Genomic DNA, 10955 nt, shown 5'->3' with positions numbered 1-10955 from the left:
GTAATGTACGTTTATGTATAGGAGCATAGACAGTCTCCATCTCCTGTTTTTAAGTGGATTTGGATTATTTGATTTCTGTCAATGTTCATCATATCTCTTTTATAGTGTTTTCAATTTTGTTACCCCTTTACCCTGAAATGGATAAATGGGAAGAAGAAGAAGAAAAGTTTTTTTTAAAAAACCGATTCAAATGTTTATTTGATGCTCATACCTGAGGCAAATTTTAATGAAAATTTGATTATGCACCTGCTCAGAAAGTTAGATTTATTACAAATTACATTTCTTGTAATTGGATTTTGTTTTATACTTAAATTTATCTAATGTCCTTGCATGTTATAAAAATAGTTATTATTATTTAAATCATTTCACATCAATTAAAAAGATTTCTAAACCTGGCAAAAGAGGTGTAGGTAAGTGTGTTGATGTCATTTCTTCTGTAAACTATTAAGAGACACCAAGTTGAACATTATGAAAAAATAATATTTTCCGTGCCCAATATAATAATATCACACTTGATTTGAAATCCCCTCATGATATTTCCATGAAATCCAAGATAGTGGGGTGGGGGTGGGGAATCTATTCTTAGAGTTAAACATAACATATATTGCCAGAAAGAATTCATGTTTTAATGCACTAGTTTTAATGTGTCAATATGCCATATTGAAACACCCTATATAGAAAACCAACTTCACCATGTCCCTCATAAAGGGGAGCTAAACCAATGTGTCAAATGACAAAACCAAGACATTTGCAAAGGTTGAGGATTTTTAAATAACAAGTGTCAGCTGAGGAGATTAGGGTTGTCCTCACCAGTAAAGAGGAGGCTTTACGGTGATCTAACTCATGTCTTGCAGTTCGTGAAGAGGACTGATACCATTGATCAAGGCAAACTTTCCCCACTGGCAAAAACACAAAACCAAGATGGTATGATGTACAACCTAGGAAATTAGGCGCAGATAAGAATTTGAACATAAAACTACTGTGTCCCATCCAAAGGGAAGTTCACATATTGAATGTGTTATAAAGAGTCCTCACTAAAGCTGGCAAAATCAGTTCAGTCAAGAGAAGGTGAAAGAGCTGTAGGCAGCGGGCAGTTCTGGATATTTGCCATTAATTTCAAAGGAGCTGGTTTGAGTCTCAAATGCTACTTTTTTAAAAAACAAAGGAGGATGGGCAGTGGGTGCTTTCTTGGTTGTATTCACAGTTAGGTCCCAGGAGAAAAATATCACCTTGAAATTTAGATCAAAGGCAAAAGGTTCTGGCCTGCAGTTTTTATTTTCAGACTTTCCAAAATGATATACAGGGAGAATATCTATATTCTCAATGTCTAGCTTAACTTTTAAACCACTTACTGTTGTACTTACTACAGGACTTCAAAATTACTTATTTTGCACCTAAATTATCTAATTTGTAACTGCGACGAGAAATTGTTTTCCTCCCTGGATCTTAGATGTGTTGCAAAGGCTGCTGGAAGCTAAATGGTTATACATATTGGACATTGATAGAGACCAAGGATGCATTCAAAGCCTTCCCTTGTTTCCATTCCTGAATACTCACTTGTATGGTCATAATTCTATGTACATGGCAGCCAAACATTATCAGCATCTACAAAGAGCAAACTCTCATCAGTTCATCCCTGCTGTCATTAGAAAATAATAGAAGACTGCAGCAGTGCCGGTAACAGGTTTGACTTGAAATAATCTATGCTCCTCAAAAACACAATTTAGTTTTACTCTTATTGCTAACAGGGTAATTCAGCTTGCTAAAACGAACAAGCACCAGATCTAGTTTTGTTCCCCCAAAACAAATATTTCATACTGTGTGATAACAAAGTGAAGGGACTTCATCCCTATGTAGAAATCTGTGTGAACTCAGATGCACATCTGGATATCTTCAGAACACTGGCTTTTCATGGAAAGGGAGGATTCAGCTGTAAGCTGCTGCACATGCACAGATTAGCCTCCTCTTTTGATTTATGAGCTGGAGGCTCCCTTATGTGTATCACTTCCATTTCATTTTCATTTTTGCAAATGGCAGGCACTAGGGACAAAGCATCAGTTGCAGCTTTTTTTCCAAAGGCAATATCTAATCACAAACTATCTACATGATTTTTAAAAACACTAAGTAACTTCTTATGGCTCATTTGTCCAAATAAAAGTACAGCAGCCGAATGGAAGGCCACGAAAGCCTAAATGAGGTGCTAAATTTAAAATATTTGCATCAGGTATTGCCAGCAGATTCAGTGATGCAAAGATTTAGGATTATGGGAGCCTATGGGCACATACACCCACCCATCCACACAGAGAGAGGGGGGGGAGAGTTCTCCCATGCACAAGGACTGTGCTATTCACATCACCCCAAAGGAATGCATTTTGGCATAATCAGATGGGGAGCCTGCATATGGAGTTCAGCAGATGGGGTTTGAGGGATGCATTTACCACAGAAGGTGGGTGGGTGGATGGATTAATGAATGCAGAGGACTGGAGTGTGTTGATCACTCTGTATGTTTCAAGAGGATCAAACTTTGGGGGAACTGCCTTCATGTGCTCACTTGGGAGCAATCCTTTGGCTTCTGTGTGGATACTCTGAAACAAAGAGTTTAAATGTAATAAAGGGGAACACACACACACACACACACAAATATGTACAGTGGTACCTCGGGTTACATATGCTTCAGGTTACAGACTCCGCTAACCCAGAAATAGTACCTCAGGTTAAGAACTTTGCTTCAGGATACGAACAGAAATTGTGCGTCGGCAGCACAGCGGCGGCGTGGCAGGCCCCATTATCTAAAGTGGTGCTTCAGGTTAAGAACAGTTTCAGGTTAAGAACGGACCTCCGGAACGAATTAAGTACGTAACCAGAGGTACCACTGTAGATTGGTACCCATTTTATTTTATTTTAGATAGCAAGTCTGCAGACTGATTGTATATAAGCCACTCTGGGAGCCTTTTTGGCTGAAGAATGGGGTACAAATGCTCTTGATAAATAATAATAAATAAGATAAATAATAAATAAGATGTTAACTATGAAAATCCTTTAATAAAAACAACTTAAATATTTATCATTCCGTACAGCATACATATAGAAAATACCTCTCTCCCATAACAGTGGTAGCATAGTAACAATAAAATGATACGCCCATGCACAAACCAGCAGAGAAAAATTAAAAACTTGGAGTGCCGACACTCCCCTCCCTAGCCCAGAAATCCCTAACCCAGAAGAGTCAGTCACATCAAGCCACTTTTATTTGCGTATTTATTTTCCACTTGTATTGTTGTTTTCAACTCCCGACTTCATCCATAAAATAGCCCATAGTGTGATCAATACTGGCTGAGAAGATCAAAGTCTGTTGAACTCCTGTTCACCAACACTCTGAATTAGCAATCGGGTGTCAGTAAAATGACCCTGCTCCCACCCACCCCCAAAACCCACTTTGCCTGCAGGGTGATGGATGAGATTCAAGGCTGGGGTGGAAGGGGATAGAAGGCCCTAGTGAAAGACAATCTTTTTAAAAATGAAAATGAAAATAAAGATTGTACTCCAGACAGCATAAAAAGAAATGTTATGGGCGCCATTGGCTTTGCATGTTTATTTTAGGTAAAGGACTGCAATCCACTGTACTTCCTATCCAGTAGGAAGCAAGGGTTTGTTGAATGGACTCACTACATGATTTTTGCTCATTATTTACTACTACCTCTTGAGATTTTGCCTTATTGGAAATCTTGCTTTCTGTGGCAACATCTAACCCCTTTCTATAAATATAAAGTTGGAGTGGCTTAATATAGTTTTCAAAGATTTCTTAGCATACGATTAAATAGTGTGGATTATAGTTTTCTGGTATTAATCTATGATTATATTTTAAATAGTAGCATCATGTTGCCTCTTTTTTTAAAAAAAGGCTTTTTCGTGGTCACTTTCTATGAATGGTTATGAAAACAAATGGCAAACCTTAAGAATGTTAAGGAATCTCAGTTTTCTACTCATTTTCATGATTGCTTTAAAGGATATGTTTTCCTCAACCTGTATACTCATTATTACAACATTAATTGGAGGTCTTGCCCAGTCACATTTAAATTCTTTAAAAGGTAGTTTGCTTACAACCACACCCATTTCCCAAAAGAAGTCAAAGGCAGAAATTGTTCCACAGGATCATTTTCCGTTGGTAAATAAAGTAAGTATGGCATAGTAGTAATTGTGTTGGAGCCTTTCCTGATGATGGAACTGAAGCCACACTAGAAGGCATCCATACACCATGCAAGACAAATATTTTATTTCAGCTATTTTTGACCCTTAGACACCTATGCCCATGGATGGTTTTCAGACACACCATCATTTTCAAATGCCATTGCTAAAAGAGGTCTGTTCCTCAGCAATGCCAGCATAGGAGATCACCTGGGAGCCATCTATTCTGAGCTGAGCTCCATGAAGAACAGGGTACAAATATAATAAATGAGCATTTTGATGCTACTGATGTGCTGAATGGGAAATAACAATGCCATTGTTTCACATATCCATTTTTTTAAGGGAGGGGGACCCCCAAACATTTACTGGATTATCTGGTTGCTAAGATTTGCTGTACTTAGACGGCCAGCATGGTAAATTTGAATCATTGAATTGCAATGTGGTTAGGTACATATATTTAGGCCATTTTCTGCATGATCAGTTTTCTGCATAATAAATACAGTTGTTTATTTCTTGAGCATAAGTTTGGACAGAAGAGAGGCATATCCCATTCACAGTAGCTGGGCAGTGGATCACAGCCTTATTAAACTTAAAAATGAAATGGCATAGGTATGGGGAGGGGTATACATAGTGCTGAGAAAGTGGATGGAGAGATATTTTTGTCACTATGTCAAAATACTAGAAGTCAGGGACATCCAATGAAGTTATTTCTTGGAAGATTCATGATAGACAAAAGGAAGTACAGACGACTCTCAGCGTGCACACACTTAACATGCACAATCGCAGCTTTACATACTTGGCAGCCAGCCAGTCCACAACCACACAAATTGAACACACGCATAGCAGAGAGCTTAAAAGCTCTTTCTGCACCGGGTTTTCCTGGTGTGGAAAGAGCTTTAAAGCTCTCAGATTTGCCTACCAGGCTCTGAGAAGGTATCTCACGGGCTCTGGGAGCCTTCATGAGATCTCACGGGGCTGTCTGAGATGTCACAAAGGCCTCCAGAACCCATGCAAGAGTCTTTCCGAGCCTAGTTAGCAAGGCAGAGAGCTCAAAAGCTCTTTCTGCACTGGCTAGTTGAGGGCATCCTGTTTATCTGCCCCCTGCCCCATCAGATTTGATCGTAAGGATTTTTACCCCCCCAATTGGTCTATATTTATCCTCCATATCAAACTTAAGAGGCCAGGGAAGGTGATTCGTCTCTATCCTTTCAATTGTTCCAAGTCTGCTGCTCTACATTCTACAGATACATGACTTCAATTTTTGCTTCTTTTACTCCAGGCTAGATCCAGGGTTTGGGGGACCTTTGGCCATTCTTTCCTCAGTGCACCCCCACATGAAAGAGGCAAGACATGCAAAGTGATAATTCTCTGAGGCTTCTTGTAATCTACTGGGATATTCTGTAGCTTGCTTGCTCTGTTAGGGTGGTGTGCCTTTTGCTGATTTGGGGGCCCTGGCATTTGCCACGCTCGCCACCTTTTAGGAACCTTGTCCAATTTACTTCAGACCACAAGGAATCATCTTATGTTCCTGGATGGTGGCTGCCATGTTTCTGTTCTTTTCCTTGAGCCACCAAGCACGCAGAAAGCACACACCAAAACACATGGGAAAGTAAATCAAAATGTTTGTGTAGCAGCTTTGCTAAATTTAAGTCCGTACTCTGTGTGCAAGGGTGGGGGATGTGTGTACTGGAAAGCTCTTCATACTGTAGCCAGCCAGACGTGTTGTAGCTTGTGAAAGTTTTTTTCTGAACATGGCAAGAGAAATCTTGCTTTTGAATAACGTTAAGGATATCAAACCGCAAAAGCGAGACCATTCAGGCTTAAGGTTAACTATCCACATAGTTTGCACACCACTGTGGTTTCTTTTTTCCACCGTGGTATGAGTTTGGGATGATTTGTCAGGCGCTCTGTGGCTTTTCTTGGGACTTGTATAGTTACTTGGAATATGAATGAAATCTAATAAAAAAAAAGTTTTATTAGGAGTGTTTGCCATCTTTCAGCTCAGCCTTCAAGTACTGGCTAAAATTCAAAACTCCCAAGCTGAGAAGATGGCATATATAATGTGCTGCAAGAAGAGAAATTATGACAATATCTTCAGCCTAAACAACATGTTTTGCCTGTAGAAATAGCATTTCTCTCCCCTGGTAATACAAATCTAACCTGGGTTGGTCTTTTATGCAGTGCATCTGAGCCCAGACTAAGAGAGCTCTTCCAAATCTTTGGTTCTGATGGGTTAACTCTAACAAAGGTGTAATGGGTATGAGTTACTCGTGCGTAAACTGCCGCCTTTCTGGGGCTTAATTGCCTGGGTTAAACCGTTCTGACTGCACAGCCCATGGTAGCGTGGCTGTCTCAGTTGCTGGCAGAATCTGTCTGTGGGCGTTTCTTAAACCTTTTCCAGCATAAAAGCTGTCTGACTCCCAGTCGCCTCCTCCTCTCACTGCGCGGGAGTCTTCTGCGCAGGGAGGGCGTGGGTAGTGGAGGTCCTGTGCTCTCCTCAGTGAACTCCAGAGAAGAATCCCGGAGCCCTTCCACCACTTCCCCCATTTGCCCCCCTTTATCCCTGGTGTTGCGCTGATTTCCTTCCTCCTCTACCGAGCTGCTTCTCTTCCTGGTGCTGGGTCCTTCCCCCGCAGAATCTGGGAGCCTCTCCTTCGCCTCTCGCTCTGATGTCAGTTCCCTGACAAAAGGGTTGTAATATTTTGTGCCTGTTCTAGGGCTGGGGGTGATAGGAGCAGAAAGGGATGAAAAGCGATGAAAAAAGAATTCATCAGTGAAGACCTTAGTCCTCTTCAGTGTTACATCATATGTAGAGAAGGAAGCATGTGAGGATATGGAGGAGTGGGATGAACATGCTATCTTCACCTTTCCATCCCTATTTTTGTAGCCTTCCAACTTGTGGAAGACAGCTGTATGAAGCCAGGAGACCCTCTGTCCATACATTTCAGAACTCTGATTTTCCATAGAGAGTCTCTGTGGATACAGGAGACTCCCAGCTTCTTACAGTTACCCTCCATGATGGAAGCAATGGCAGCGAGGGTGGAATTAGTGTGACCATCCCGGCTTATCTCCTTTGTGTATTTTCTTCCTCACGTTTGCAATGCCTGAAGAGGCCTCTTGGATTGAAATAGACAGCTCTGGATCCTTGGATTATTTGGGCGTTATCAGGGAGGCCTCTTTTTTATTATTATCACTTGTATTTCTTCATACCTTGCTTTGGTTCTTAAGAAGTAGATCTCCTCCTTCTCAACGAAACAATTGAACATGCTGATAGAATATAGAATTTGAGATACTGATGTTGTACCGAATTATCTCCCTAACATTGATGTACTGTAGTTTGGTAAATACGTAATGCATAATCTCAGTGAAATAAAGTAAGTGTTAATGTCACCAAATTTCACCAAATCTTACACAAGCTACAATTCAACATGCTCATAAAGCACAGCAGGTTGAGATCCGTTTTGCTATTTGTTCCAGATAAAATGGACATTAATATCAGAAGTCAAGCACCAGTTCCATAGCAGTGTAACTCTCTGGATATATGTGGAATGAGTCTTCTTTTTTTTCCTGAAGGAAACCTGCCAGTTACAATAGATAAATTTTAAGATTTTAATCGCAGACACTGTTTGCTGAAGTGACTGCAGGATTGGGAGGGCTGCAAAGTCGTGTAAAATGGCATGTTAAATCTTGGCACTGTAACAGCCGTGAACCGTTCAGAGCCTCAGTTGCATTTTCAAGGATAAGGCAGGAAGCCTGAAAACACAGGGGCCGTAATCTGTGGGGAGAGTGCATACTGTGGGTGGTAGTGGTAGTCTCTCTCTCCCCCCCCTCCCGTACTGTATATGCTTTTCTATTTTCCTTTTGGACTTGCTTGCTTTGGCTGCTTTGAGTTGAAATCATGCTGATAGAATCACTTTGGCTTGGAGGTAATTCCATTTCCTGTGTCTCCTATTCTACTTCTTACAAGAAACGGCTGGTTGTGTTTGCACAGAGACATGCGCCAAGGTAAGTTGCAACCTTGCAATTTGCTGGTATGAAGCAAATATGCACAGATGTGAGGCTTCCCTTAACAATGACCCGGGAGGTTCAGTTACTGCAGAAGCCAGTGCAGAACCCTGACTGGCACAGCGAGGGTGGCCTATATTACACTTATTTTTTAAAGAATGATGGTGCCTGCCTCCTCAGTCCCAGCACTGATGCTTTCCTCTGGTGCCCTAAATGACTTGGGAACCAAACCCTTAAGAGGTGCTTCTTCCCATCTCAGTCTGCCTGTGTCTTACGATCTTCTGAGGCAACCTGCTCCAAGGATGGCTTTATTCAATCTGTCTATAGATGACAATAAGAATTTATTGTATAAGGACCTACAAATCCTTTTCATGCCTGCAGCTGGAAATATAATAACACAATATTGGAAAACAGCTACTAACTTAACGTCAGAGGCATGGTGGAACAGAATAGTGACTGGAGAAAGTAATGAGTATCTTAGAGCACTCAGGAAAACAAGTCGATTTTGAAACTGTGTGGTGCATGTTTATTCAATACGACAGAAAAGACATGGTTGCCCTCTCACCACCCATGGCTCACTTTGGGACAATCTGTTAAGGTAGAGATTAGAAGAAACCTACTTATAAATGTAAAGTTTGACTATTTACATGGTTTATACATGGAATGTTTCTTGGGGGTGGCAGCATATGGGGGATGTTTGTGATATGTATTTTTAGAAACTGAAAAATAAAAAAGTTAAAGTGGGGGAAGATCTTCTGCAGAGGCCTTTCTCCAAGTACCTTCTTTAATATCAGTAAGTCACAAAAGGCAGGACCTTTCTGTGGTGGCATCTGGTGTTAACATTATATTTTTGGCACAAAGTTAAGATTTCCCTTTTTTAGTTATAGGCACATGGGATCAAGTCATCTTTCCTTATCATATAGTTCTGCCCCATATTTTGCCAAATTTTGGGACCAATCTTATTCCTGTGATCATTTAGTTGTTTTAAACAGTTTTTAATATTGTGTTTTCATTGTTGTAACTTGTTCTGTGACCTTAGGGTGAATGGTAGGTAATTATTATAATGATATAATTATAGTAATAATAATTTCCCAGGAAGGTACTGCACATGATGACATACAGTCACTTCCTGACATATTTTACTATGCAGCGTGGAGCTTAAAATGTATTTCATGTTTTTTTAAAAGAACTATACAGACCTTGAACCGCCTCATAAATACAGCAGAGATCCAATGCATGGTTCAGTCTGTCATTTATGTGGCTTAATCTGCTGATTAAAGTTCTGATCCGTATATGGATGAGTGAGTGAGTGAGTGAGTGAGTGAGTGAAATGGGAAGGGGGCTCGGGCGGCGCTGTGGTCTAAACCACTGAGCCTAGGGCTTGCCGATTGGAAGGTCGGTGGTTCGAATCCCCGCAACGGGGTAAGCTCCCGTTGCTCTGTCCCAGCTCCTGCCAACCTAGCAGTTCAAAAGCACACCAGTGCAAGTAGATAAATAGGTACCGCTCTGGCGGGAAGGTAAACGGCGTTTCCGTGCGCTGCTCTGGTTCGCCAGAAGCAGCTTAGTCATGCTGGCCACATGACCTGGAAAAACAGTCTGTGGACAAACGGCTCCCTCGGCCAGTAAAGCGAGATGAGTGCTGCAACCCCATAGTCGCCTTTGACTGGACTTACCGGTAACTGTCCAGGGGTCCTTTACCTTTACCCTTTTACCTGAAAATGGGAAGATGCACACCAAAATACAGGTGTCCTCCCCATGCCCATTTCAGAGTAGGGAGCCCTGTGTTACCAACTTACAGGGTTGGCCTTTACATGGTTGCATGTGGTATATTTTCACTCTGTCCTCAGTGCTCTTCTGTAGGAAGCTATTGAAAAAGCCAATGGTCAGGAGTCAGGGCAGTTTACTGGGGATGAACACCACTGGAATGCAGCAGAGAAGAGAGGAGGTGGCTTAACATTGCAATTGATGTGTTATACTTGTCAGTGGGTGTTTTCAGGATGGGGCTGCCAAATTTAAATTGAGACATTCACGTTCTTAGTCAAGTAAGATGAAAGAGTAAAAAAGCCAGTTAAAGCAAATTATTGCATTTTTTAAAATTCTAAGCAACATTCCTTCTCATGTACAGTTGTACATTTGTCAGCCTGTATGCTTTGACATCAAAGGAAGACTAACTATGAAATATATGATTGTGTTATATTTCATACTTAGCGAAAATGACTTCTGGATGTAGGTCAAAGTCCCTCATACAATGGATAGCAACAAAGTGGGACTTCTGTCATGTCATCAGTACAAAGTCAAGTCTATGCTTGATGAACCATAAATATTTCAATGGACAGTGTAGTTATGTGACTTCAGTAGAGAACCAAGATTGCATAATAGGCACTGAATGCCTATTTTCAATCGATATTTTCAGAGTGATTTGCCTTGGTTGTTAAAATACAAAAATATCCATTTTTAATTTGTTCTATAAATGCTGTACCTTCATGATAAGTGAATGTTTCTGCAAAAAAATGTAGAATATTCAAATCCTTATGTGCAATACCTACCCTGTGCAGTGGATAAAGTGTTATATATAAATTGTTATAATTATAGATTAATTTATACCCCACTTTTTCCTCCTGGAAATCAAGGAAGCTTACAGATAAAAACAAGAATCTCTAAAAACAAGAGAACGTTTCTTGACACATTGCTTGTGCAATGAAGAAGAAGAAGAGAAGAAGATTTTGGATTTGATATCCCGCTTTATCACTACCCGAAGGAGTCTC

At 40.7% G+C, this 10955-nt stretch overlaps 1 long non-coding RNA gene across 1 annotated transcript in view; it reads right to left on the bottom strand.

Moving 5' to 3' along the window:
- Positions 1-853: 853 nt before the first annotated feature.
- LOC308579927 overlaps positions 854-10955 on the bottom strand; it is a 35168-nt gene continuing 25066 nt past the window's right edge. Inside the window, exons 3-4 of the long non-coding RNA XR_014004641.1 lie at positions 1558-1605; positions 854-899 (exon numbers count right to left, since the gene is read on the bottom strand). This is a non-coding gene — a long non-coding RNA (uncharacterized lncRNA). The remainder of the gene's footprint in view (positions 900-1557; positions 1606-10955) is intronic.

This window comes from Podarcis bocagei (assembly GCF_964188305.1).
Source record: "Podarcis bocagei genome assembly, chromosome: 2".
Classification (NCBI taxonomy): Eukaryota; Metazoa; Chordata; class Lepidosauria; order Squamata; family Lacertidae; genus Podarcis; species Podarcis bocagei.
The sequence above is the reverse complement of the archived record's forward strand: the minus strand, read 5'-3'. Positions and strand labels throughout refer to the sequence as shown.